We start from the raw sequence: 6,109 nt of genomic DNA on the forward strand, positions 1-6,109 counted from the left end.
GATCCGAACTGGGGCCCTCTGGCATCCCAAGCCAGCTCTTAACCAACGCACCACACGGCCGACCCCAAAGTAAATCTTTTTAATTGATGGAAGTTTGTAGGATGTCGAAGCTGCAGGAAAGAAAGTTTCACTCTGCAGATACAGATCAAATGCATTGGCATTTTGCGTCCATTCGTTCGTTCATTCATTCATTCACATGTGCTTGCTGTGGAAGTCTTTATTGTATGCAGGGGGTGATAATAATGAGTGAAGTGGTCTCTGCTCTTACAGAGATTACATTATAAAGGGAAGGAAAGAAACAATAAACAAATTCTATAAAAAAACAGTAGGATGCTAGATGGATAATGTGGATTAGGGTGGAGAAAAAGAGGGGGCCTATGCTGACAGGACCAGGGAAAGTTGGCAGCAGTGGTAGAGTAGTTTTTGAAATTCCCTGAGTTCCCCCTGTAACAACAGAGCAATCAGGATAGCAAAACCAAAAACTCACAGCATCTACAAAATAATGAAGTAAGTTATCCCCACAAATGTCAAAAATATAAATGGGTAAGACCAAACCACAGACAACAACTGCACAGTGAAGCAGAGGGAAAGTAAAGGAAGTCCCAGAAAACAAATTGCAACAGGTGTTCATCTCTAATGGCAGAGTGCTCAGTGAACATGGGAAGCCTGTGGGCCAGACAGAACAGCAATGGAAACTCAGGCTTTCCTAGTGCAAGTTCACACATGAGGATACGCTGACCACGTGTAGGTGGATGGTGCTGGAACAGTCTGAGCCTCGTGAACTCCTCATATCCATCAACTGAATCTCTTTCCAAGGACAGTCCCACACTGAGGACATGACTACTGGGAGCAGAATCTGAACTGAGAGGACACGCACACCAGGGCCAAGGAGAGAAATGGTCAGATAAGAAATGGCGGAAGGGAGCAGGAGTGCCATATCTCAGAAGATACACAACCTTATTTTTAAATACTTCATACCAACAACAGAAGAAATAACCCTAGAAAAGTGAAGCTAGGAGAGCTTTCTGGCCCATTCCTCCTTTTACATTGAGCAACAGGATAGGACCATGATCACATTCCATTTAAGTTGTTATTATAAAAAAAGAGAATAATCTTCCAGAAAAGAATGCACAAAACATGAAAAACTTAACTAAATATTTCAAAATAATTATAAAAAAGCAATGCAAACTATGATCAAACAGAATAAGTAGAATTTGAGGAGAAAAATCATTTGGTCATCTAGGAAAAACAGTCAAGTCCCTTATTAAGAAAAGAAAACCAGATTTGTATAACAAATTTTGATATCAACATTTTATCCCAGAAGATAATTTGAGCCAAAGAGTTTATATCCAGCTGAAGACTGACCTTCAAATAGAAAGTCTTCAGAAAAGTGTCTATGATAGAACTCAGGAAATATTGTTATCATGAGCTTTCTTATAGAATCTAGAGAACGAGTTCAGAAAACCAAAATGACTGGGTGAGAAAACAAGAGTGATCTATACACACACACATACATACAAACACATACACACTTACTTGTAAAACTAAGACTAAATGATGATCATATGGTGGGTAGCATGCTATGATTTGGAACATGACAACTATAAAAAATGTCAGGAAAAGCCGAAGAGTACATGGTAAGCAGAATAGGTTATTGATTGCCTTATAGTTATTAACTGAGAATAAAAAGAATATACTTCAAAGTATTATCCTGGGCTGAAAGGGGGAAAGTTGAAGGTACTGCCTAATTTCAATACTGGTTCTGTTAGTAAACAAATAGTATGCACAGAGGGGCCAGGGACACAGGTTATGGGGAAAAGGCAGTCTGGAGGAAATAATTGAAACAAAAACACCAGTCTTTCTTTTTTTTAAGATTTTATTGGGGAATGGGGGAAGGGGAACAGCATTGGGGAATCGGGGAAGGGGAACAGACAAGTTGCTGTTCTTTTGTTCTTCAGTCTAGTTGTGGAGGACATCACTTCACTGGTCCATGTTGGTATTATCATTGCACTCTTCCTGGCGTGCGGCTTACGGCAGATCACAGAAGCTCACGCCAGCTGCCGGCCAGCCCCACTGCAGCCTATGCTGTTGAGGCAAATCACAGCAGCCCAGCTCCAGGTTGAGCTATTGTTCACCATCTTAGCTGTAGGGGGTACAGTGTCACTGGCCCCCATGTGGGATCCGAACCGGAGCCCTGCTGCTCAGAGCTGGTGTCCCAAGCCAATTCCTAACCAACGTGCTACTCGGCCGGCCCTTTTTAATTTTTTTTTTTTTTTTTAGCTGAGCCATCCTGCCGCCTGTTGGCAGCTCAGCAGCAGCTCAGCTCAGGCCAGGCATCAAACCACTGTTGCTCTGAGCTCGCACTCTTGAGCGAACACCAATCTTTTTTTTTTTTTTAAGATTTGTATTGGGGAATTGGGGGATGGGAACAGCGCTGGGGAATTGGGGGAAGGGGAACAGACAAGTTGCTGTCTTTTTGTTCTTCAGTCTAGTTGTGGAGCATGTTGCTTCACTGGCCCAAGTTGGCACCATCATTGCGCTCTTCCCGGGCGAGGCAGATCAGTTTCCAGCTTCTGGACGGCCGCTCACAGCAGCTGCTGGCCGCTCACGCTGGCTGCTGGCCGCTCACGCTGGCTGCTGGCTACACACAGTAGCCCATGGCAACTCACTGCAGCAGGGGCTGCAGCCTACGCCATCGCCAGAGACTCACGGCAGCCCAGCTCCAGGTTGCTGTTCAGCATCTTAGCTGTAGAGGGCAGTGTCACTGGCCCTCATATGTGGGATCCAAACCGGGGCCGTCTGGCGTCCCAAGCCTGCTCTTAACCAACGTGCCACTCGGCAGGCCCACACCAATCTTTTTAAAATACCAAAAGATATACGCCCCCAACAATGCAAAATCCAACTCTAAGCTGGAAGAGAGCTTAGAGAAAGATTTAAAAATGGGCAAAGCTGTCCTGCGCAAATGCACAGTAAGAGAAGGAAGAGATCACAGTGCTGATAGCTTAAAAAAATCAAATTTAGGCCAAAAGGCATTGAAGAAAACAGAGAAGGACATGTTACAATATTAAGGGTTACAGTGCATAGTGAAGATATGTTATTAATATTTAATATCCCCCAAAACATCAACTTTCATAAAGCAAGAGCTGTAGGAGCTGTGAGAAGAAATAAACAGAACACACTAATAACAGGAGATACTCCAGAATGCCTCTCTCGACCAGAAAAGATCCATTGAGGCAATGAAAAGAAGGTAGTAAGGATATTAAAGAGAAATTATATATAGTAAGCTCTGAATCCTGAGAGTATATCTTAATCTCAAGGATACTTGGAATATTCATAAAAACAAACCATATCATAGGCCACAAAGAAAACTCCATTTAATTCAGTAAAGTAGAAATAGCACAAAGAGCAATATTAAATGATACTGCAATAAAACTAGACATTAATAACAAAGTCAAAAAACAAAAAATACCTTTCTGCTTTAGAATTCAAAATCTTGCTATAAATTGCCTGTGGGACACAAGAGAAACAGATTAGAACTGCAGAATTTCATGAAAATAACGATGATAAAACCATGACATTTAGGTATCTATAGGAGAGAGCTCAAGCAATTATCAGAAGAAAAATAGAATTATGGTATCAAAGGTAGAAAACAGCAAACCAAGACTAAAGAAATAAAAAGGAAGGACTTAATAAAGTTGCAGGCAGAGCCTAACGAATTCGAATGGAAAAACAGATTTTTGTTGTTGTTGTTGTTTGTTTTTTAATATCAGCAACATATATGAATCATTGGCCAAACAAACCAAGAAAAAAAGGAAAAGCAAAACTAAAATTAGCTATTTTGAAGCTAAGAACTTTCAAACCCATCAAGTCCTGGCTCCTTTTTATTATAGTCCTCCTTTAATTTCTCTATCTTCCCTCGTAGGAATGTTCCCTTGGACATTTTGCTTGAAAATCTTAACCAGATCACCTAGTTCATTAGACACGTTGTCTGCTTTCCATGTTCCTGAACATGACAGTGTTGCTAAATTTTCTGCACTACGTAGCAAGGATCTCCCTTTTTCCAGTTTTAGTAAGATGCCTCTCACATTCCCTCAAAATCTAAAATTTTACTAAGTCATTCGATGCAGTTTAGTCTTTCACTGATGCCCCTTTAAAGTCCCAGTAGCCACCTGCTGCCTAGTTCCCAAACCATCTACCGTTTAGATAGAAGTCACCGTTTGTCTGTAACTACTGCTGCAAACACACTACTCCAAACTTAGAAGCTTATACCCGCAAAAACTCATCTCCCCATTTCTGTGAGTCAGGACTGTGGGTGTGGCTTAACTGGTGGTTCCGACTTAGCGTTTCTGGGAGGTTGCAGTCATCTCCAGGATCCACTGAGGCGGGATCCTCATCCAAGTTCACTCTTGTGGCTCCAGGCGGGGCTCAGTTCCTGGCCTGCCATGTGGACCCTCTGCAGGCTGCTTCAGTGTCTTCATGGTGCCAGCTGGCTTCCTCCCAAGCAACTGAATTGACAGAGAGCAGGCAAGCCTCCATGGTGACAGCCACAGTCTTTTTAAACCCGATCTCAGAGGGTATAAAGAATGCCATCATTCTGACATTCTTTTTGCTAGAAACAGATTTCTAAGTCTAGCCCACACTCAAGAGGAGAGGAATGAATCTCCACCTCTTGAGGGTAGGAGGAACAATGAATTTACAAACTTGCCTTTAAAACTGCCATCCAAGAACAGATAGGAAAACCAAAAAAGGAAGAATATGTGGGGCGAGCCTCTTGTTACAGCACAGTAAAGCTTCAGTCATTCAAGCAGTGTGATGTTGGGGCATGGGAAAGTAGACCAGTGCAGCAGAAAAGTTAGACTGAATGTACGTGGAAAATAGTATAGGCTCGAGGATCACCTCAAACCAGTGTGAAAAGATGCACTTTTTAAGAAACGGTGAGAGAATTGGATGTGATAATGGACATAAAAGTAGATTCATTTCCAACATCACAAATAATTCCAGATAGGTCACATTAAAAAAATGAAACGATACATGTTAGAATAAAAGAAGGGTGAAGTCCCTCACCTGGAACTGGATACTGTTTCTTAACTGTGATCCAAGGTTTCAGAACAGTGAGGGATTAAGAAACTTCTCTACATAAAAGTACAAAAGTAAAAGGGACACAAGTACAAAAAAGGAGGACTCTGTACTCCCCTCTGGCCCTCACTCAAGGACCTGCAGTCCAACAGAACTAAAGTTTTAGGGACAAGCATGAGGCCCCACTGGGAGTATAAGAGTCCATTTCTACTGAACCCACAGATTCTCCCTGCTGGTTCAAAGTGTTTACTTACCTCCTTGATTTTGCATTAGAAAGCAAGTAACACAACATAATGAAGAGGATACATTCTAGCATTCACTTTGCTGTCAGAAAATTGGTAACTTCTGTTAGAAACATAACAGGACATTGTACCCAGCCAGGCCTCTCTTATTGGCTGCCCTAGTGGGGTCTAGGCTAGAAGGTTCCACGAGCTCAGGTAGGAAGGCTCAGATCAATACCTCTTCCTCCCAGGATACTGTAGCTAGTCCTCAGGCCCTTTGCCCTCAGGTTAACTTTATTAAACTGTCTCCCTATAAGATTTGTTAGTTTATTTGTCTGTAAACTTCAATCAGCCTCAAATAACAAGGTAATACATAAGAATTTATTAGCTAGTCCTGTGATTAAAGAAGAAGAAAAATACATAATTCTGTCTACAAAGAGCTCTGATTTTATTTGGTGAGATTAGGGACATTGATCATTATAAAACAATTATCAAATGAAATAATATGTAATAAAGTGCTAACTATAAAGTTAGATGTTTTGCAGTGTGCTAATTGTACAGTTAAAATAACATAAAATACAGTGAGAAAAGGGAGAGAGTAGTAAGGATTAGAGTTGATATAAAATATGGGATTTGCAGAAAGGAGAAGGAAATGTTTCTAGTGATGGGAGATACCATATGTTTTATACATGGAGACCTCAGGACGGGCAAGGTCTAGGCATGTTCTCTCTGTACAGGAGGCGGCACTAAGGTGCAGTCTTTTTTTTTATTTTATTTTATTTTTTATTTTTAAGTTTCTTTTCTTTTTTTTT

At 41.3% G+C, this 6,109-nt stretch overlaps 1 protein-coding gene across 2 annotated transcripts in view; it reads left to right on the forward strand.

The window, feature by feature from the left end:
- The window catches only part of ZC3H6 (zinc finger CCCH-type containing 6), a 57,218-nt gene that overhangs the window by 20,912 nt on the left and 30,197 nt on the right, over positions 1–6,109 (forward strand). The gene's annotated exons all lie outside the window — the stretch shown is intronic.

Source organism: Hipposideros armiger, unplaced genomic scaffold, assembly GCF_001890085.2.
Source record: "Hipposideros armiger isolate ML-2016 unplaced genomic scaffold, ASM189008v1 scaffold_382, whole genome shotgun sequence".
NCBI classification, from domain to species: Eukaryota; Metazoa; Chordata; class Mammalia; order Chiroptera; family Hipposideridae; genus Hipposideros; species Hipposideros armiger.